Source organism: Malus sylvestris, chromosome 2, assembly GCF_916048215.2.
Source record: "Malus sylvestris chromosome 2, drMalSylv7.2, whole genome shotgun sequence".
Classification (NCBI taxonomy): domain Eukaryota; kingdom Viridiplantae; phylum Streptophyta; class Magnoliopsida; order Rosales; family Rosaceae; genus Malus; species Malus sylvestris.
The window spans coordinates 25,387,054-25,411,663 of NC_062261.1; positions in this window are offsets into that span (position 1 = coordinate 25,387,054).

A 24,610-nucleotide genomic window follows, 5' to 3' on the forward strand; every position below is an offset into this window, starting at 1 on the left:
ACCCTACTACAAATAGCCAAGTTGCCATATCAGTTCTGGTCTTATGCTTGTCAAACAGCCACCTATCTAATCAATCGAATGCCTACTGTTGTTCTTCATAACAAATCTCCTTTTGATATCCTATTTGGGACATATCCACTTCTTACACATCTTCAAATTTTTGGTTGTGCCTGTTTTCCTTTACTTACACCATATAATAGTACCAAATTACAAGCTAAAACAACAAAGTGTGTGTTTCTTGGGTATGCCATGATAGGAGCATATTTATGCGACTTAGTTAGCTTGTTCTTGTGCATTTATGTTGTTATTTCTTAGTCAATTATGTATTTTAAGTTATTTTCGTGTGTTTGTAGGTTCAAATAACAAAATTAGCAACAAAGTGTTATTTGGAGCATTTTGGAGCATTTTTGGGCCAAGATTGGATAGTGCAAGCATGAAGACATGATGATGGACGTTTTTTAAGATTTGAAGGCTAGAAATCAGCATGTGTGTGTGCAAGTGTGTTGACCTACAACTCCAAACATCCATCCACTACACCCATTACATCCACTCATTACCAAACATCCACCCACTACACCCATTACATCCACTCATTACCAAACATCCATCCACTACACCCATTACATCCACTCATTACCAAACATTCACCCACTACACCCATTACATCCACTCATTACCAAACACTCATCCACTACACCCATTACATCCACTCATTACCAAACATTCATCCACCACACCCATTACATCCACTCATTACCAAACACTCACCCACTACACCCATTACATCCACTCATTACCACAACATACATCACTACCACCTTAATTAGATGGTGGTCCTCTCCCTAGCCTATAAATACATCCACCCTTCACCATAACAAGGGGGAGGAGAAAAGATCCATCAAAAGACACTACATTCACATCTCACAACTCCATACACTTACACTTTCATTCCTTGGCTGGGAGAACACAATCCACCCATCCACCCTTCACCATAACTCACATATATCCATCTACCACCATAATTTACCACTCATCCATTAAACCACACCTTGTGCCGCAACAAAGAGAAGAAGAAGGACCCTTGGACGTGCTTGCCATTCAAGTTGGATTGTTGGAGCGTTTTTAGGTGTTTTCATTCTTTTGTTTTCAATGTCTAAATTTTTTTATCTTTGCTTTGTGAGTATGAGGAACTAAACCCCCCTTAGCTAGGGGGAATTCGAAACCATGTTCATGCTTGCAATATGATTTGATTACCTTCAGTTGTGATTTCATAAGTTGTGAATTCAATTTGTTTAACTGCTTGATTGATAACTTATTCGTGTATGTTTATTAAGAGTGCACACTTAGTTTGCATGCATGAATATGATGCTAGAGTATAAGGGAGTTTCACCTAATAGGTACAAACTTACATTCACAAGTAGTGGAGGTCGCTTATAAACGATCGCGTTAAATAAATTCTTGGCAGGAGTTTCATGCTCACCATAGTAACGAATGCCTCGTCAGTACTTATAGTTTTCATAATGCTTAATGATCTTTGATTGTATCTTTATTATGCTGTTCACGTAAAGAACTTTTGAAGAATGCTTGAATTGTTGTATGCGCTTTCCCATCAAATTCAATAACTTAAGGAGAACTTGAAGGTTAATTTAAGCGGACTTAATTAACCTGGGGTGTTGAGTTTCATGATTGATCAAAAGAACAACTGAAAATTGGTTTATGTGCAGGTATGTCATGTGTGGAGAAGAACCTTCTAGCTAGCCTTCCATCCATTTAATTTACTCAAATTCGTGCAGATTTCATTAGTTCTTTAATTTACTTGTTTTGTTTTCAAATTCGTCAAAACCAAAACCCCCTTTACTTTAAAGTGTTTTATTAGTCAAAATCTATTTTGATTTGTGTTTTCAGGTGTCCCAAAAGTGTGTTAGAGTCCAAATCTGCCCAGTTTGTGTTTTTAGGCAGATTTGAGCATTTTTAGCTTGTTTTGAGTCCTTTGAGTTTGTTTTAAGTTCTTTGAGTCTAGTTTAGTGTTTTTAACTTTGTTTATATGTTTTTAAGTCAGTTTAAAGGTTTTAGCAATCCCTCATAATCTCCGGTTTAGAACGATTCCTACTTGCATTTATACTACAATTTGACAACAAGAGGATTTAATTTGTGTGTTAAGTTAAAATTCGCATCAAATTTTTGACGCCGTTGCCGGGGATTAGCAACTTTGCTAATCCCCCATTGTTTCTTTTTCATGTCTTTTGTTTTAGTTACTGACTTTGTTTCTATTTGTGTCTTTTATTTTTACTTATGATATTTGATTTAGTTTTGTTTCCTTGATTTCAAGTACTAGAGAAGTAAGACATGGATTCTGCTACCATTCAATCTCAATTGGTGAAACTTACTTCTCAATTGTCACAATATGCCCAAAGGACCACAAATGCAAGGTGTCCCTACAGATGGTGTGTCCTATGGGCAAGAATATCCAACTTATCAATGTTTTCAATTCGCTGCAAATGAAGATGCTTGGGGTTATCAAGGCCATAGCCAATCATGGGACAACATGTTTTCCAACGCTTACAATTCGGATTGGAGAGATTATTCAGATTACATGTGGGGAGAACCTCAACAATTCCAACAAGATGGGTATTGACAGCAAGAAGAGGAGTTCTATTCAAGACCTATGCAGCCACTACAACAATCTACCCAATTCAATTCAGGTACGTCTTTGGATAATGATATGTTTAATAAGTTACTCACCTCTTTGAACCAGGAAGTAGAAAATGGAAACAAAGAGATGCAAAATCAAGCCAAGAAGACGGGTGAATTGGAGAAGCAAATTGGGCAGATTATGGAATTCATGGCACAAATTCAAGAGCAAAGTGAACTCTCCAACTTAACTATTGAAAATTTGAAGGAAGATTTTGAAATCCATGATGCTATCACTTTGGGAAGTGCTATGGAGGTTGGAGGTGAACCCAAGACATCCAAACCAAGCCAAAACATGGATGACCAACTGCTGCTCAAAGAAGAGGAGAATAACAAGGCCACAGCAAGGGAAGAACCACCCTTGCCGCAGCCCCATATGCCCTCTATGCCGTCCACTACAACCAAGGTAAGCCTAAATTCAATTTGTCCTGACCCCGTTTCACCAAATGTCCTTATTCCTTGTAGGATCATGCAATCCAAGGAAGAAGCGAGTGAGAAAGGCATCTTCGAAACCTTTCCAAAGAATAAAGAGCAATAAGTGGATGGGGAATGTCTAGAATTCTTCAAAGAAGATACACTTGAGACAAAAATTCCCAAAGAAGTTGGATTTTATGACACGGGACAAGTCATAACTCTCAAAACACCAAATCTGGCCAAGTCCCATATCCCTGCAACCTTCAAAGATGTGGTGTTCGTAATTGAGTTTGTGTTCGAGCAAGCAAGTAAGCCATCTTTTCCAACTTCAATTTTATTATATACTAACTTGCTGATTTTGATGATTCAGGCAAACACACTAGAATTTAATCCATTACCGGATCATGTCAAGTATCACCGTCCATTCAAGGATCAATTCCATGCTATGGGCCCTATCCAAGTTTAGAAGGGAGTTTCGTCCGACTGGAAGACGTTAAAGTAAGCGCTTCTTGGGAGGCAACCCATGTATTCAAATAAGGAAGATTTTTGAATTGCTCCACAATCAGTTTTGTTTTTCTAAAAACCTTCCCTTTTCTGCAATTTTATTTTGCCATGATTGTCATTTTTATTTATTGCTTGTTTAATTGTTTTTTGTGTGGGTTTATTTTTGAAACACTGACAGTTATGCAAGGTATTTTTACATTCATTTTCATGAAAAAAAAGGAACATTAAGCAGAAAATACAAGAGGGAGCCTTCATAAATGCTGCTTAGGAGAAGTCTCAATAGTCGGCGGAACCTCAGTAATCGGAGGAGGTATCGGAGGTTGATCATTTGGAGCTTCATTACGCGGTACAGCCCCAGAAAACGAAGGCAAATGTTGTTGGAACAAACCCACAAACCTCTGATGATCAAGTAAAATCTAACCATCAGATTCCTGCATCTGGTCAATCTTCCTCTTCATGTTTGTAGCATAGTTATGTGCGAGCTTGTGCAACTGTTTATTCTCATGCTTGAGCCCTCTAATCTCCTGTTTGAGACTCATCACTTTAGCCGCCAACGATTCAACTTGACGGGTTCGAGCAAATAGGCATTGGGCCATATTGGACACAGAACCTGCACACTGCACACTGAGAGCCAGAGAATCCTTAACAGCCAACTCATCAGATCATTTGGAAAGTAGTCTGTTATCTTTGGGAATGACAAGGTTTCGGGCCACTGTTGGAAATATGCCCTGAAAGTCAATCTTTGGAAGAAACCTTTCAGGACAAATGAATCGATGTATGGATGACTCTTATACATCAAATGGCAAAGACACGAATTAGGACTATCTCAATAAACGATATATATCCTAAATAGTGTATCCATGGATAATGGATCGATTGAAGAAGTAATCTAATGATGTTAGACTACAGAGACCTTCTTCACATAACCATTATGTCCAAAAGGTTCCTAGTCATTGGATTGTCGGAGGGAAACTGACAATGCTTAGACCAGTACATACTGTGTCCGCTTCAAATGGAAGGATGGAAAGTTTCATCCCATTCGTGTTGTGACACTAAGACAAGTATGTAGGTGCTCATTAAGAGAATGAGTTCACTGAACACAATCGAACGAGAGTACTTGCATGGAGGTCTACTCACATGTCAAGCAAGTAACTCTAATGGTTGGAATAATGTAAGTAGTCCTTTGACCTGAGGCATCGTCGTTGTCTTATGGCTAAGTACTTAATCTTTGATTATGTCAAAGTCACCCCATTCGCGGATGTCCACGGCATAATTGGGGTTAAGCCACTTAGTCATGAAGGCAAGTGAATGCGCAACAAGGAATCTCTAATCCTCGATTAGAGAGGAAGAATACTCTAAGATATGATTCGGGAATCTTCGGCCGAAGTATCGAGCGTAATAAAGGAAAGCGTTCCTATACGACTCAATAGAATCATATAAGAAGGAATAATCACATTAGGGGTTTGACATAATATATCCATACCCTAGTAATGTGATTGAGAGTATTGTTTTAGAGAAAGATCGAATTACATTGTAATTCCAACTGAATAGGTTCTCCAAACAACTTCTACATTAGTTTGGGTAGCTATGACATATGGTTAGATGTCACTCATAGCTTGTGAGTTCTTCTAGATGATTAAATGTAGTCATCAAAGAAGAAAGGTGAATTAAAATGAAGTTTTAATTCACTAAGTGATTGGATTAAATATAATCAATTTGATTGATATCAATCACCTCACTGCCTTGCTAATTAGAACCTAAAATGATTGTACACTGATACACTCTTGTAATGAGTAATTAATGGATGATGGAAATAATTAATTGGATTAATTAAGTGTTGTGATTAATTTAGAAAGTCTAAAGAAATCATAAAAGCGATAAAAGATCGTTTTGGGCTTAAAGAAACGTTCGGGTTTAATTGGGCCCATTGGGCCTAAACCCATTGGGCTTTTATTCTTGCATAGGATGACTTGAAATAATAAAAGCCCAAAGCCCAAACCAAATACTAAAGGGCTGGCCACTTAAAGGGTTTGGGAGAGATATTTAGTCAAGTTGTTGACTAGGTTTCTTTTTGTCTATATAAGGAACTTTATAGCACAAAGTTCATTAGGGTTTTTGTGTGTTTTTGAACAACAAAGAGGCAAAAGAAAATAGCTCTCTAAAACCACAAAGGCCGGCCACCTAGAGGGTGAATTAACTAACAATCTTTCACCCTTTTGGTTATTCCTCCATCCATCTCACTACACTAGTGGGTGTGGATCTTTAGAGGTCTTCTCCTTTGGAGACTAAAGGAGAACCTTGGAGCACTCTTACTAACAAAGTGGAGGAGGCAAGGAGGGAGGCTAGACTCAAGGACTTCAAGGAACAAAGGGCTTGGAGGTGGTCCATCCTTGGTCTCAAGTCTAGATCAAGAGGTATAAGTCTAAACTTTCACTTTGTTCTTTACTAAAATGTTTTGATGCATTATATATAAACCTATGAACCTTGAAGGGGATTTGCATGACTATAGCTTTGATTTTATTTGATAAATTGCTTCCGTTGCTCATGTATATAAATTTTGAATTGTATATGCATGCTAGTCATTTAGAAATCCCTTTTGTTAAACTCATAATTTTCCCTTCAGCCACCACCGCAGTGGTCATATCATTCTTCATCACCGAATCCCCAACGGTAAAAGGACCAGTAGGGGATATGAAAGATGGGCACCATATGTTGTATGGAGAAGGCATGGATGCCTCTTCACCAAGGTTCAAGTCAAAACGACGGTTAGAAGGGCCAGACATTTTTAGAGGTGTTAAAGAAAGAAGAGGTCGGACAAGTCAAGATCGTAGAAGTGCAAGAAGGGAGTTTCTACAGGCAGAAATTCAAGTGTGCTTTAAACGTCCTGCGTACCTCTATAAAAATCAGCATTCGACGAGATTTCAGAGATCGAAGAGGCGAGCTCAGAAATCGACGAGGCGAGCTCAGAAATCGAAGAGGCCAACTCAAAAATCGAAGAGGCACTAGCTTTCTCAAAAGCTGGGCTTGCTCAGAAACCACGGCCAATCTTCTTTTCCAGATTTGTCCGCACTTGTCACTTGCAACCTCTGCACTCGACGGGATTTCAGAGATCGAAGAGGCAATTACAGATATCGAAGAGGCATCTGCTTTTCCAGACGTGTCAGCATCTGTCACGTGCAAAGTCAGCTTTGCAAAAATCACGGTTAGTTTGTCGAAGCACCGATTCTAGATATCGAAGAGGCACTTGCTTTTCCAGATGTGTCAGCGCATGTTGCATGTCACATACACACTCAGCCTTGCAGAAATTACAGGCAATCTGTCGAAGATCTCTTGTGAAGTAGAAAGCACGTGAAGTTTACTATTAAATCATCCAACGGTTGCTGACAAGAGTGAAAGAATAGTACCAGTTATTAATTCCTATAAATGTCACCCTTCACCCTTCATTGCAAGGCATACATACATAACCCTTCTTCTTTTCCGAGAATGTCTTTCCAACAAACCCTTTCGAGTCACTCAGTGTTCCTTATTCCTTGGGGTACCTCTACAAACAACTCATCCAAAGCAAAAGTATTTCATATCATAAAGGTTGAAAGCAAGAGTATCACATATCATGCTTTCTCCCTGTCCTTCTCCTTGTCGTTGTTTTGGGACAAGGAGAAAGAGAGAAATCAGCCAGCACTTGGTATCAATCTTCCGATCTGGAACCTACTGCCTGGAACCCCTTCCTGATTGCTTACCTAGCCTTGCTCTCGAGTACTCATCTTCATCATCTTATGCTTCATCTTCGTCTACCACATCTGCTTGGGGAATAGATAAGGGAAGTGAAAATGATACCTCGAAGCATGTGGAGACAGCTAGGGACAAGGAGAAAGAAAGCAAGAGGTGGGCACTTGGAAAGATTGAAGAAAGAAACAGACCAACACCTCTACCTCTTGCCTGTCTGCCGTGTAGAAGAAACAAGCAGAGAAGAATGCAGACTGCACAATCAAATCAACCCAGCAGAAAAAGTCTGATTTCAAACCAAGGAACTCTTATAGTCCTCGTTCAGAATTCCAAACCAGTTCGAGATCAAAGCTGTGGAAAGTCAACAAGATCATCTATATCCAAAACCAGATTTGCGTTCTTAAACTCTACTCTGTCTGGTTTTTACTTTGCCATACTTGTCATGTTTATTCGTTGTTTGTTTGTTTACTTGTTTTTGTGTGAGTTTATGCTTGAAACATTAAGGACAATGTTTGATTTAAGTGTGGGGGGGTAACCAAGTTGTTTTGCATGAAATTCGTAGGAGTTTATCACCCATTACTTCTAGTGTTGTTCCTTGCTGTTTTAAGTGTTTTTTAAGCTATTTTAGAGTGTTTTAGTGTGTTTTGATATAAAAATCCAAAAATCTCATAAAATTTTGAAAAATTGTTTTGAAAAACCCAAAAAGAGTTGTTTTTGTATGTTTATTTGTGTCTTAGGGTACCTTCCAACACAATGATGAGGATTTGGTTTTTAATTACATGACTGTTAAAGAGAGTTATAAACTTGGATAAAAATTTGATTTACTCTTTGGTGTATACTTGGTTGTGGTTATAATTTATGAATTCACATGCAATCATAAAGAAAAAAAAAATCAGTTTTTGTAACATGCTTGAAAGAAGGAACTCAAATGAACGCTACAACCTTGTGAGACTTGAGCCTAAACGTTTATTTGGAGAGTTAATAATCTGTGCATCGTTGTTTTCTAAAGTCGTTGCATGATCTCATTATTCTTTGCTTGGTTGCTATTTAGAATGCGTTTCATCATTTAGTTCCAAATACTAGAACTCATGCCTATTTCATTCAAAGCATGTTATTGATTTGCATAACACATATTCAAGATGAAGTTGTTTAGTGAGCCAAGAACCAAAAAGCCTATCCCGTTCATTATGTGTTTAAGTTTAACCCCGTTGAGCCTTGTGTAGCCTATGTTCTTTGTTACCTACACCATCCTCACCTAGCCTAGAATAGGACCATCCATACCCTTGTTCTTAAAGCATAGTAAAGCATGACTTAAAATGAACTCCTTTTTTATCAATGTATTGTTGAAAGCAAGTGTGGGGGAAGTGATTCTTGTGTGTGTGTGTGTGTGCCAAAGTACTTAATAAGGTACGGATAGAAAAGAAAAAAAAAAGAAAAAGAGTGAAAAGAAAAAAAGTTTGTTAAAAAAGGGTCCAAAGCATTGAATTCGGCCCTAAGTGTTGCATGAATCTTCCCTTTGTATTTAAAAGTTGATTCTGCATTCTAAAGTGAATTCCAAGTGTCTATTTCATTGCTTTGCTTGCTATCGCTTTAAGAACGTTTGTTATTCCTATCCTTTCTTTGTTAGCCATTACCCCCAAGCCCTGTTACAACCCTTGACTTCAATCTTGAGTGTTGTGTGTTTCAATTTGTGGAGTTCGAAATTGGTATGAGCATATGGTGTCACTGGTTCTCACATCTAAGTAGTAGCATACCATTCATGAGATCATATCTAAACATGCTTATTAACTCCAGAAATTGCTTTCTTTGTTATAACATATGTGAGTACTAGTCTTCCATGTTCACACAAATCTTCTCACATATAACTAGTGTAAGGTGTGTAGTAAAAAAATGTGTGTGAAAATAGAGAGTATCTAGTAAGGAATTGAGGGAATTCTCTAAGGCATGTTACTACATTCAAAATGTTGTTTTAATTGATTAAATGTGAGCTAGTGAATGGTAACTATGATTAAGTATGCTCGAGGGTAAGGATTGCTTAAATCTATGTAAGTGGTGATCTTTGGCATGTCATGTTTCATTGAAAATCCCTGATGCAAATGTTGGAAGATCTAGGTTATGTTTTGTTTGTTTCGTTTGTTTTGTTTTGCTCGAGCACTAGCAAAAGCCAAGTGTGGGGGAATTTGATAAAAGCATATTTATGCGACTTAGTTAGCTTGTTCTTGTGCATTTATGTTGTTATTTCTTGGTCAATTATGTATTTTAAGTTATTTTCGTGTGTTTGTAGGTTTAAATAACAAAGTTAGCAACAAAGTGCTATTTGGAGCATTTTGGAGCATTTTTGGGCCAAGATTGGATAGTGCAAGCATGGAGACATGAGGATGGACGATTTTTAAGATTTGAAGGCTAGAAATCAGCATGTGTGTGTGCAAGTGTGTTGACCTACAACTCCAAACATCCATCGACTACACCCATTACATCCACTTATTACCAAACATCCACCCACTACACCCATTACATCCATTCATTACCAAACATCCACCCACTATACCCATTACATCCACTCATTACCAAACATCCACCCACTACACCTATTACATCCGCTCATTACCAAACATTCATCCACTACACCCATTACATCCACTCATTACCAAACACTCACCCACTACACTCATTACATCCACTCATTACCAAACACTCATCCACTACACCCATTACATCCACTTATTACCAAACATCCATCCACTACACCTATTACATCCACTCATTACCAAACACTCACCCACTACACCCATTACATCCACTCATTACCACAACATACACCACTACCACCTTAATTAGATGGTGGTCCTCTCCCTAGCCTATAAATACATCCACCCTTCACCATAACGAGGGGGAGGAGAAAAGATCCATCAAAAGATACTTCATTCACATCTCACAACTCCATACACTTACACTTTCATTCCTTGGCCGGGAGAACACAATCCACCCATCCACCTTTCACCATAACTCACCTATATCCATCCACCACCATAATTTACCACTCATCCATCAAACCACACCTTGTGCCGCAACAAAGAGAAGAAGAAGGACCCTTGGACGTGCTTGCCATTCAAGTTGGATTGTTGGAGCGTTTTTAGGTGTTTTCATTCTTTTGTTTTCAATGTCTAAATTTTTTTATCTTTGCTTTGTGAGTATGAGGAACTAAACCCCCCTTAGCTAGGGGGAATTCGAAACCATGTTCATGCTTGCAATATGATTTGATTACCTTCAGTTGTGATTTCATAAGTTGTGAGTTCAATTTGTTTAACCGCTTGATTGATAACTTATTCGTGTATGTTTATTAAGAGTGCACACTTAGTTTGCATGCATGAATATGATGCTAGAGTATAAGGGAGTTTCACCTAATAGGTACAAACTTACATTCACAAGTAGTGGAGGTCGCTTATAAACGATCGCGTTAAATAAATTCTTGGCAGGAGTTTCATGCTCATCGTAGTAACGAATGCCTCATCAGTACTTATAGTTTTCATAATGCTTAATGATCTTTGATTGTATCTTTATTATGATGTTCACGTAAAGAACTTTTGAAGAATGCTTGAATTGTTGTATGCGCTTTCCCATCCAATTCAATAACTTAAGGAGAACTTGAAGGTTAATTTAAGCGGACTTAATTAACTTGGGGTGTTGAGTTTCATGATTGATCAAAAGAACAACTGAAAATTGGTTTATGTGCAGGTATGTCATGTGTGGAGAAGAACCTTCTAGCTAGCCTTCCATCCATTTAATTTACTCAAATTCGTGCAGATTTCATTAGTTCTTTAATTTACTTGTTTTGTTTTCAAATTCGTCAAAACCAAAACCCCCTTTACTTTAAAGTGTTTTATTAGTCAAAATCTATTTTGATTTGTGTTTTTAGGTGTCCCAAAAGTGTGTTAGAGTCCAAATCTGCCCAGTTTGTGTTTTTAGGTAGATTTGAGCATTTTTAGCTTGTTTTGAGTCCTTTGAGTTTGTTTTAAGTTCTTTGAGTCTAGTTTAGTGTTTTTAACTTTGTTTATATGTTTTTAAGTCAGTTTAAAGGTTTTAGCAATCCCTCATAATCCCCGGTTTAGAACGATCCCTACTTGCATTTATACTATAATTTGACAACAAGAGGATTTAATTTGTGTGTTAAGTTAAAATTCGCATCATGCCATAAAATATAAAGGCTATCTGTGCTATCATGTGTCTACAAAGAAAGTGTTTGTTTCTAGGCATGTTATCTTTGATGAACAACATTTTCCCTACACAAAATTATTGACTACATCTTCCAACACAGTTTCATCACCATAAGTCTGTCCTCGTTTCAACTGTCATGTGCCTATAGTTACTCCAGAAAATAGAGTTGTCTCCTTTATCCCAGATTCCCCTCATCAACCTTCTAGTATCTCTGTTACTGCATCATCATCAGTACCATCTTCTGCCTTGGATTTATTTGAAGTCTCTCCAAGTTCTCAGTCCATTACTGCTCCAATTCAAGTCTCTTCTCAGATCCCTGTGGTACCTGACATAAGTTCCAATTCTAGATCAGGAATACCTGATTTTAATCTTGATACTTTGCAAGTAGTTTTGCCCATTCCTCCACTTAATTTGCATCCCATGCAAAAAGTGGGATTTTTAAAAAGAAGGCTCTCTTAGCCAGTGTTCAGGACTCTCAGGGAACTGATCTATCCTTGGTTGAACCAGCTAGCTATAAGTCTGTCATCAAAGTACCTGTGTGGTTAGCAGCCATGAAAGAAGAAGTTAATGCTTTACATGCTCAAAGCACTTGGAGTCTAGTTCACTTACTAGCACACAAGAACCAGGTTGGATGTAAATGGATTTTCAAGATTAAGAAACACACAGATGGGTCTGTTGCCAGACACAAAGCCCGGTTAGTTGCTAAGGGCTTCAGTCAAGAACCTGGATTGGATTATGGGGAGACTTTTAGCCCTGTAGTGAAACCTACTACAGTACGGTTAGTTCTTGCTCTTGCTGCACATTTTAATTGGTCTTTTCGCCAGTTGGATGTTAAAAATGCATTCCTGCATGGCATCCTACAAGAGGAGGTCTACATGTCTCAACCTCCGGGTTTTGAAGATCCAAATCATCCTCATCTCGTGTGTAAGCTGCATAAATCTCTCTATGGTCTTAAACAGGCTCGTAGGGCCTGGAATGAACGATTTACTCAGTTTCTTCCTTCTTTGGGATTTGAGAACACATATTCTGACTCTTCTCTGTTTGTTAAGCACGTTGGTCATGAAATTGTGGTGTTGCTTCTCTATGTGGATGACATCATTATAACTGGCAATCCTTCGGGTGCAATTACACAGGTTCTTAAGCAGGCTCCTAGGGCTTGGAATGAACGATTTACTTAGTTTCTTCCGTCTTTGGGATTTGAGAACACATATTCTAACTCTTCTCTCTTTGTTAAGCATGTTGGTCATGAAATTGTGTTGTTGCTTCTCTATGTGGATGACATCATTATAACTGGCAATGCTTGGTTCCTCAAAGCATGATCTTGAGGGGGGATGTTAAAGTATAGTGCTTTAGATTGTGACACTTGTCATAATCTTACTATAGTTAGTTAGTTAGCTGTTATATGTAACTATATATATAAGAACTCATCATGTAATTACTTACTCATTAAGAAATATATCAGATTGTTCTTCTCTCTTTCTAGCTTCTCTCTAGTCTCTCTCTCTATCTCCTCTGTTCTTGATTCAATATCCAAGATTACAGTATATGTATAATCATTTGATATAGCTTAACACTTTGTACTTCCTCTTGTCATCGATGCAGTTGAGGAGAGATATAGGGAGAGAAGAAACTGTAAATTTGGTGAAAATAAGCAATTGGATAGTAAAAAAGAAAGATGCTAAAGCCTTTTAAGAAGCTGAAAGCTTACAATAATTGGGTGTCGATACCCACACTTTCAATTTGTACATAAATTTGAATTTGAATGATTTGAGCTTCAAAAAAAATTGTACAGAAATCCGAAAGAAGATGAAAATTGAACCAAACTAAATGCACTAGGTGAAGGAAATTTTGTAAAAACATGTTCATTTGAGCAACATCTATAGCATGAAATTAACAAATTAAAGGCGAAATCATGCTTGCATGCACTCAAAACAAAACATTACCCATTAAATTCAAAGCCTAGTAGTTAGGTGAACCAAGACTCAACTCAAATCAAAGTGAGTTGAGAAATTTATACCTTTGTAGATTCCTCTTTGCATAAGCAAAGGCTAATCACCCAAGGAGAGGGCCTTCATTCCTTGCTTCTTAGATCCATGGATTTGGATGGAAGAATATGTTTCTCCAAGTTCTCAAAATAGAGAACCTCTAAGTCTCCACACCAAGGTAAGATGTGAAGAAGAGATGAGTGACCTTGAAGGAGAAAGATTACTAGCTAATCCCTCAAAGGGTGGCCGGCCTCTTTAGAGAGAAAGGAGAGCTTTGTGTTCTCTCCAATTTTGTCAAAAGAAACCCTAAATGAATTTTGGCTATAAAGTCATATTTATACCTTTATTCATTGGAGTGGCAAACTTGTAATTAAAGCAAGTTCACTACCCTTCCTCTAAATGGCCGTCCTGAGGGTATTATTTTGTTATTTGGGCCTTTGTGAATCATTATTCATTAAGTTGTCATACAACTTAAGTCAATGGACTTGACGTTCAAAGCCCATTGGGTCTTAAGGTCCAATACTATCTCGTGGTCTTTAACGAACTTATTCGTTTGATTAATTAACATATTAATTAGTCCTTGCCATAAATAATTAAACCATTTAATTATTCTTACTCATCTCCGTTGTCTCTTCAATCTCTACCTTACACGGTGTACGATCCATTAGGTTCCTTTTAGCGAGGCAGTGGGCGATTAGAACTCTTTCAAATCGATTGTGAATTGAAACTTACTTTCCATTCTCCCTTTAGTGTTTATACATGTTTAGGGCTTCCACAAACCATGAGTGACACCTAGCAGTATGTCATGGTTACCCAAGCTAATCAGAAGAGGTGGATAACCTATTCAGTTTAGGATTATAATGCAATACGGTCTTTCTCTAATACAATGCTATTGACCACATTGTTTGGTTTAATAGTTTAATCATGTCTACTATCCAATGTGATTCATTTACTTATATGATTACCTTGAATGTGATTTGGAATGACTTCCTAAATCTCATTCATACTCTGGCCAGAGATTCTTAATCATATCATAGAGTATTCTCCCTCAAACAGTTTGAAGGTTAGAGATCCCTTGTTGCGCATTCACTTGCCTCTATGGCTAAGTGGCTTAACCCCAACTATGCCGTGGACACCCTTCTGATGGAGTGACATTGACATAATCAAAGATCAAGGACTTAACCACAAGACAACTGTGATGCCTCAGGTCAAAGGACTACTTTGCATTATCCCAACCATAAGTTCTCATGTGACATGAGTATGAGAACTCCTCGTTGATCGTGTTCAGTGGACTCATTCGTTATTGAGCACCTACATGCTTGTCTTGGTGTCAATCACACCAATGACTCGAGACTAATCACTCTCACTAAGAGAAGACATAGCATGTACTGATCTTAACGGATTGTCAATGCCCAATTGGCAATCCTATGATTAGGAACGTTTAGGATATGTATACGAAAGAGAATGGTCTCAGTAATCTAACTTGTTTAAATCACATTCTCTTAATTACATATTCCTTGGACTTATCGTTTAAGCATATAACTTTTATATGAGACGGCTTAAACAATAATCTTTGCCCTTGATATTAAACTAGATTAGTTTAACATGTGAAATGTCCGTAAAGTATCATCATATGATTGGTTTTAGGGCACATTTCCAACAATCTCCCACTTGCACTAGAGCCAATCAGCTTGGTCATCAGTGATGATACCTCTTCTGTAGTCATTTCAAAAATGGCTGAGTAGTAGGCCTAGGCAATGGATATCTATATGTTATCCATAGACGCATCCTTGAGAATATCGATGTCACCATTATATATGATTCTCAATCATGTGGTTCAATCTCTCATATGAGTTCGGATCTTGATGAGACCTTGATTCCCTGGCTTGAGCTATCGCCCCATTAGTGTCGTAGTGTCGATACACTAGAGACACTTTCTGGTTGGAACCAAATAGAGAGTTCATGAATGAACTTTCCCATCCAAACAACATTGTTGTAAGCTTCTATATGGCAATATATTTGCATTCATAATGGAACACACTAAAGTCATTATTTTAATGTTTCCATCCAAATATCTCTTTAGTCATAATAAAGAGATATCTGATTATCTCTTCATTCATAATGAAGAAACATCAAATGATGGATTAGATTCATAATATAATACATTTACGCTTCCTTTACGTTACTCTAAATCTTCCTCATTCTTTGAGGAATCTTTCCTTTGGTATTTCTTAAATACTCAATGACTAACTTGATAGTTGCCATGGTTCTGATCCTGGGCTTGCACTGATATCATCTTCTACCTTTCTAGGTACAACTCATATCAATGTTTTTCATACAATATGAAATACATAAATCACCTTTCTGCGTATGCATAAAGGATTCTATTTACGAATTATTTCTTTGGGAGTCAAAGGGTACGTTCCCTTTGAGAAGGGCAACTTGCTAGTCTCACTAGACTCGTCCTTCTAATTGAAGTTTATCATCATATGAGAAACTTCCTAGCATCTTTTGTCTATTATTAGGGATTGATATAATCAAATTATATCTTGAAATCTATCATTATAGATTTACTTCCCATGTTTATAGACTATGTCTCCCATATACATTCTATTGTTATAGAATGTTTAAAGTCATAACTTTAATGAAGAAGTATTCTTTTCATTTCCAAAATTAATATATCATATATATATATATACAAATTTAGGAATATGATTAACTCCCACTAATCTTTTGTAAACCTAGTAAACAAAAGATTCATTTACATCTTTATGAGAAATCAAACGATTTGATCTTTTTCTCATAAGACGCTTATAGCTCCCACTAGCTTGCTAAGATTCATGATGGATGGATCTCTACAACTTTCATGTCTTGTGATTCATAGTTTTAGACATATATTATAAAGACTATCTTAATAATGGTTTCGGAAACCCATATTATGTCCAAACATTGAATCACCATTTAGTTGTAGCTAGCAATCTTCGAATTAATTGAAACCATGACTACGTCAAAGACGGTTTCTTCAAAGTCAACCAATCTCTTTGATTGTAGTCACCTTAAGCTACCAATTAGCTATGAAGGTTTCATCATTTCGTGTCAAATGGTACTTTACAATTTCCTTGAGTATATGTCGTATATACACTCAATGTAGTCATAAGGATTTTCATTCTTATTTCTTTTGAATTAAAAGGTGTAACTTTTATGACATAGTCATAAAGTTCAAACCATTCAACTGAGGTAGTTTATAAATCCTTCTCGACTACCTTGGAGCTTGTGGTGTAGGAACTAGGTTGTTATATTTGTTGATTATCATCTTGTCTCTCAAAGAACCCATTCTTTGAGTTCTATCTCTTGTTCATTCGCGCTATCTTAGGCAAATCCTAGTGTAGGATTACAATGAACTACCCAACAAACAACATTTGTTAGTTGGTTTATAGAAGTGATATCCAAATGTTAATTTAAGGATACCCACAAGATAATTTTAAACAAATATTGCTTATTAGCACACAACCCCTAATCTTAACATGATTAAGATTTGTCTTTCTTTCCAACTACATCTTATGGAGTCATGAAAAATTTGGAAGATCTTCTAATTGACAATCATATTGTCTTAGAAGCATATATCCTATATATGGGTAATTGATAACATCCAACGAACTAAATCTTATTCAAGTTTGTTCTTCTCCTAATGGAGAAATTCATTATCTTTTGATGCTTCTTCCCTTGATATTTTTCAAGGAAACTGTTCTAAAGTGTTATCTTTCCTTGGATCAAATCTAAGGAGGCAAATACTTTAGACGTCTTACTCATCAACTTACATTTCTTGAATTCTTTGAAACCTTTTGCAAAGTATTCGGACTTGTGTTTATTCAAAATAAACTATAGTCCAACCGAGAGTGATCTTCAGTGAATGTCATACAACATGAGTAGTATTATGTTGTGGACAAGTGCCACTTAACATCTAAGTGAATTAACCTCAACAACTTTGTGATTCTTTCTTCTTTCCAAAAGAATAAAGATTCAAACATTTCACCTCTATACAATTTTAATAAGAAGGTATTGGATCCAGATCTAACCATCCAAAGCATCCATCTATGACCAACTCGTATTTTATGTTTTTGAGGTATCACAACTCAGTTGGGATTAGTCACTACCTTGCAACCTTTTGAGTTTTAAGCATCGTTATATTCTAAACAGTTAACACTACCAAATCATCTCTACTTTAGAGACAATCAATTAGATTACAATAATCTAATCATTCATTAATAAAGAACAATGTTTTGTCAAACAAAACATTCATCCATCTCTTATAGTGATGGAATTAAGTTCCTTAAAATTGGAATGTAAAGACAATCTTTAGTTTTTCAAATTTCTTTGGTAGTTTATATGAGGAAGTAAGTACCATCTGCTTTCGCAGAGATCTACATTTGATTCACTTTCCGAATGTGAAGTACTTTCTCTTCTCTCATTAATCTTCTACTTCTTATGAGCCATACTTTTACAACGATTGTAAAACATAGTTACTAATACGGAATCAAGCATTCAAGTAGAAGAACCAACTGTTTTGAACTATTCAAGAACAATTTACAACACCTTCGAAAGGTGTGTTCTTGACACTTGCAAGACATTTCTTGCAAATACCCCTTCCAATGTCCAACCTTTCATAAAGAAAGTTTGTTCCCTTGGAGTTTATTTCGCTTTCTTCATTTGACTTCTCCTTTGTCTACAATAGTCATGGTCCCTAACTCCCACTGTCTCTCTTGAAACTTATTTCAATTGTGTTATACACATCAAACGATTTGGAGAGCGTGTGGTTATTGTTCACTATATAGTTTACAATAAACTTAGTGATCCATTTGGATAGGGACACAAAGGTGAAGTCCTTGCTTAGTTTTCATGTCTAGAAGTGGTGTAACACTTCAACACTCAATGATTCAAAATCATCATAAGTCCATGTTGATGGACTATTTTTGTCAACCAACCATTATGTTCTAAACATAATTACAAACTTTCAAGAGTTGTTCAAGGCAACTCTCATTTCTTCATACAACAATTTGTAAGTGAAGAATCATGGCACATAAAGTGTCCATGCCCTTGTGCTTTCTTCTCAAGTTCTTTGTTCATTTAACAAAGAAACAAGCACTAGTGTTTGCATTAGCTAAGGGTTGTTCAAAGCAACTCTTATTTCTTCATACAACGATTTGTAAGTGAAGAACTATGACATTAAAAGTGTTGTCCTCTTTATGATAGACTTATCTAACATGTTCTTCCAATGATACATTATCAATAGGAAGATTGAGAGGATTAGACTACTTAGGTACATATACAATCCATTTAAGACAATCTTTGGGATTGTGGTACCAAGTCCGGAAACTAAAGCATTCGGCTTTTCTTAGTCAAGTTTTGGATAGCGTTTACAAATATATTGGTAAACAAATACATAACGAATATAAATTGATTGATTTTAAGCCATTTGATTCGGGTCTTTAAATCAAATAGCACCACCCACTATTTTTGGCAAATTCCATATCCCTCATCGGAATTCGAGAGTTTTGGAGGAAACTCTTAGTAGGGTATGGGAGACTCACCATTACCAAGCCCACCTCAGAATTATATCATTTTGGCTAGCAACAATAATGATGTGAGGATAACTCTTAGTCATTTACAACTTTTGTAATTACCCATCTGTTTTGGCCTCTAGAGAATGATTGCCTCAGAATTATATCATTTTGGCACCATTGCACTTAGTTAAGTCATTCCCACCATGCTAGTTGATGTAGGGGTTCAAGCACAACCTCAGAATTATATCATGTTGGTCATACTCGTTGTCTACATTCACTTCATCATATATGTTTATGGACTCCTCCTGGATGTAAGCACATACTTTGAACTTCCCCATTATAGGGTGAAGCCGGTGTATGAGTCACAAACGATTGGAGCCCACCACGGTGGAAGGCCACGAAAGAGTGTTCAAAGCACTCTCATGCTTATCAACTTAATAATGGTTTGGTTGAGGGTTTTAGGTCTCATCACATATAAATATACATTTTAATCTTATTAAAACAATTTGGTCCTATTACAACTATTGGTCCATGTGATTGATTTAGTAGTATATAATACTCCCACTAAGCTTGTAAAACGGTTTTTAAAGCAAGAGTATATGGTACTACTAACATAAACTTTGCATTCATTTGATGGACTATATAGTTGCCTTAGGGCCTTAGGATGATTATGAACCTTTGTTTAGATTCAACACGAGCCTAGTGTTGAATCTCGGTCTAGGGATGGTGATTGATTTTAGTTACGCATTTAATCACATTAAGGCATGTTGTCTTAGGGGCGTGGGACCCTCTACTCCATTTTCATGCATATCAAATAATACAAGAAAGGAGTACTTCAAAGTAAAGATGAGTTTATGCTCTTTACAACATTTGAATAAAACAAATTACTTTAAAGTAAAGAAGAGCTTATGCTCTTTTACAACATTTGATCAAATCAAATTACAACCAAAATCTAATCTACACATTCCCATGGTTCAAACAAATTTGAAACGGCCTTTCACATAGCTCAATTATCGTAGGCTTAGGTTCATAATTACCCTTTAATTAATTAACACTTTAACTAATTAAATTGAATGCAACATTTTCATTTGGTTTTTGTATCCATAAAATTGATTTGGAGCTAAATGAAATGAAAATCCAATTCTCATTTAAAGAGACAAAACAATTTTGTTCTCAACTTAATTTGGGCCAAAATGCAATAACCTCAACTTTTGGGCTATATTGCAAAAACATAAACTTTTGGGGTCACTTTGTAAAAACACAAAAGTCCACTACTTCATGTAATTACAACTAGAACCCAAAAATTTTAACAAATGCAAAAACTTCATTAAAGGAGCAAAACAATTTGTCCTTTAGCGTTTTTGGACCTAAAAGTAAAAATGTAAACTTTTGGGCCAAAGTGCAAATACACAAAAGTATCAAAACTTTATGTAATTGCATAAAAGCCCCAAAAGTACTCCCATTGAGGGAGTGGCCGGTTTTGGAGAGGTGAAAGGAGTGATGTGTGTGTTGATTGGTAAGTTTGACATAAAGCATGCAAGTGGTGCAAGTGGTGCGTGTGAAAGGGAATTAATCCTTACACACCCACCAATAATTCCAACACCTTTCTAAACAAATATCTAATACATTTAAACATATGAAAAACATAAAACATAAACTTTATGAAATAAATCAAAACTTTGAATCAAAACACAAAACTTTTTGTTCTTGGCAAAAATGTCAAGAACAATGAAGAACACTCATGAAAAACTCAAAAAATTTCCATGAACATTTTTCACCCAAAGACATCCCAAAACCACTCAAACTTAAGGGAAATAACATATAACCAAACTAGGGTACATAGGGGTTCCAAAAGTTACTTGAAAACACTTTTAACAAGTCAAACAAGAACCTAAAAATCCACCCTTTGGATTGGCCGAAAATTCCCAAAAACATGGCACCAAATTTTAGCTCCAATATTCATGCTCATATGAACTACATCTACAACATTTGAGATGGCAAATTTTCTAACAAAATTTACATTCAAAGAAGCAAGAATAAAGCTTGTAACATATTACAACATTTAAATCAAAGACTATGAACTACAAAACCCAAAAGGATTCACCAACTACTAGACCTAGGCTCTGATACCACTTGAAGGAAATTTTGTAAAAACATGTTCATTTGAGCAACATCTATAGCATTCAATTAACAAATTAAAGGCGGAATCATGCTTGCATGCACTCAAAACAAAACATTACCCATTAAATTCAAAGCCTAGTAGTTAGGTGAACCAAGACTCAACTCAAATCAAAGTGAGTTGAGAAATTTATACCTTTGTAGATTCCTCTTTGCATAAGCAAAGGCTATTCACCCAAGGAGAGGGCCTTCATTCCTTGCTTCTTAGATCCATGGATTTGGATGGAAGAATATGTTTCTCCAAGTTCTCAAAATAGAGAACCTCTAAGTCTCCACACCAAGGTAAGATGTGAAGAAGAGATGAGTGACCTTGGAGGAGAAAGATTACTAGCTAATCCCTCCAAGGGTGGCCGGCCTCTTTAGAGAGAAAGGAGAGCTTTGTGTTCTCTCCAATTTTGTCAAAAGAAACCCTAAATGAATTTTGGCTATAAAGTCATATTTATACCTTTATTCATTGGAGTGGCAAACTTGTAATTAAAGCAAGTTCACTACCCTTCCTCTAAATGGCCGGCCTTAGGGTATTATTTTGCTATTTGGGCCTTTGTGAATCATTACTCATTAAGTTGTCATACAACTTAAGTCAATGGACTTGACGTTCAAAACCCATTAGGCCTTAAGGTCCAATACTATCCCGTGGTCTTTAACGAACTTATTCGTTTGATTAATTAACATATTAATTAATCATTGCCATAAATAATTAAATCATTTAATTATTTTTACTCATCTCCGTTGTTTCTTCAATCTCTACCTTACACGGTGTACGATCCATTAGGTTCCTTTTAGCGAGGCAGTGGGCGATTAGAACTCTTTCAAATCGATTGTGAATTGAAACTTACTTTCCATTCTCCCTTTAGTGTTTATACACGTTTAGGGCTTCCACAAACCATGAGTGACACCTAGCAGTATGTTATGGTTACCCAAGCTAATCAGAAAAGGTGGAGAACCTATTCAATTTAGAATTACAATGCAATACGGTCTTTCTCTAATACAATACTCTTGACCACATTGTTTGGTTTGATAGTTTAATCATGTCTACTATCCAATGTGATTCATTTACTTATATGATTACCTTGAATGTGATTTGGAATGACTTCCTAAATCTCATTCATACTCTGGCCAGAGATTCTTAATCATATCATAGAGTATTCTCCCTCAAACAGTTTGAAGGTTAGAGATCCCTTGTTGCGCATTCACTTGCCTCCATGGCTAAGTGGCTTAACCCCAACTATGCCATGGACACCCTTCTGATAGAGTGACATTGACATAATCAAGGATCAAGGACTTAACCACAAGACAACTATGATGCCTCAGGTCAAAGGACTACTTTGCATTATCCCAACCATGAGTTCTCATGTGACATGAGTATGAGAACTCCTCGTTGATCATGTTCAGTGGACTCATTCGTTATTGAGCACCTACATGCTTGTCTTGGTGTCAATCACACCAATGACTCGAGACCAGTCACTCTCACTAAGAGAAGACATAGCATGTACTGATCTTAACGGACTGTCAATGCCCAATTGGCAATCCTATGATCAGGAACGTTTAGGATATGTATACGAAAGAGAATGGTCTCAGTAATCTAACTTGTTTAAATCACATTCTCTTAATTACATATTCCTTGGACTTATCATTTAAGCATATAACTTTTAAATGAGACGGCTTAAACAATAATCTTTGCCCTTGATATTAAACTAGATTAGTTTAACATGTGAAATGTCCGTAAAGTATCATCATATGATTGGATTTAGGGCACATTTCCAACACTGGGCAATTAAGACTCACCCAAAACATAGGAAATGCCTGCATAAAAGTATTAACACATTTAAGTAAAAATTAAAATTATCTCATTTGAAGCTCATATCATGCGCAGCAAATGAAACCAAAACAAACAATCCAACTGAAAATTTGAAACTCAGACCAACCGAGACGAACAAAAGTCATTACCTTGGAAGATTATCACAACATTGCAGGACTCAGACAATAAATCAAGTGGATTCTACGCATGGAAGATAACACAAGTTATTGCCACAGTGGAGCAAATTGCAGAAGGCAGGGTAGAGAACCGCATTTCAGATACCTCTCAAAAATCAAAACCCCATTGAAGATTTTGCGGTTTTGATTCAAATTTCAATAATTAAAAAATCATCAAAATTTAATAATGGTCACAAATGTAAATAAATTAAAATTAGCAACAAACAAAAAGTAATTAAAATTAGATATTAATTAATTAATTACATATAAATACCCATGTCGACGAATATTGCATAAAGAGGGTCCTGGAGAAAGCTTTGCCTCTATCGTCTTAGATATCGCCCCCTGAAAGCAAAGAAGAATCAAACACGCATCATCCGAGCGCACAGACAAAGCCGCAAAATTACAAAAAGAAAAGTTAAACAAAAAATTCATCTGTAAATAGAAAACCACAACAACAAAAAAATTAAATCAATCACACTGAGAAAGACGCAAAACTCACCACGAGAAGCCAAATTATGTGGGTAAAAATGGGTTTCGATCGAATTTAGAAAGGGCAAAAAGTTCTAGCAGCTTAATGGTTTCCAACGAAAAAAATTCGCAGGCGTTGAACAGTTTTCCGGCAAGAAAAAACAGCGTCGATCAGCGGCACGAGAAAGTAGGCAAGGCTGGACAGCGAGGAGAATGGTTTTGTGATTAATGCTGCAAAAAATTAAAACAAACAAATTATACGCATGTAGAGTAGAGAGAGTGAATTTATGCTAGGGATTCCTCAAATAATTAAAACTAATTGAAAAATTAAACAAAATTACCTTTGGGCAATTAAGGTTTTGGGGAAGCTCTGGCTCTGCGTGAGGTTTTAGACAAAGGAAGGTGATGACTGAACGCGCGAGGCAAATTAGGTTTGTTTATTAGGCGCATCCAAACCTTCTAATCATACTAAGGAAATCAAGATGCATCCAAAACACAGACAGTCAAACTGGAATGCGCAGGGAGAAGCGGAAGAAGAAAAAGAAGATGAAAAGGGGGTAGTCGATAGCTTACCCGACACTGGTCGTGGTCGGAGTTGACAGAAATCAACGAAGCCCTGTGTGATTTCATCGTTGTGAGCTGTGAGAGAGAATACGATGGTCACATCACGATTTTAACACTTGAAGGTCGACTCTTCCAAGTCAGAAAACATAAATTAAAATTCAAGAACAATAAACTAACAGAAACAAATTACAGAAAAGGAAACAATCAAATTACATCAACAAAAATCAATGATTATTCCATGAGTGCTAATTCTATAGGTTCTAAAGGGGGGAGGTTTTTTGATTTTGAGATGGAGGATGTTCGATCTGGGGATTTTAGATGAGCAGATTA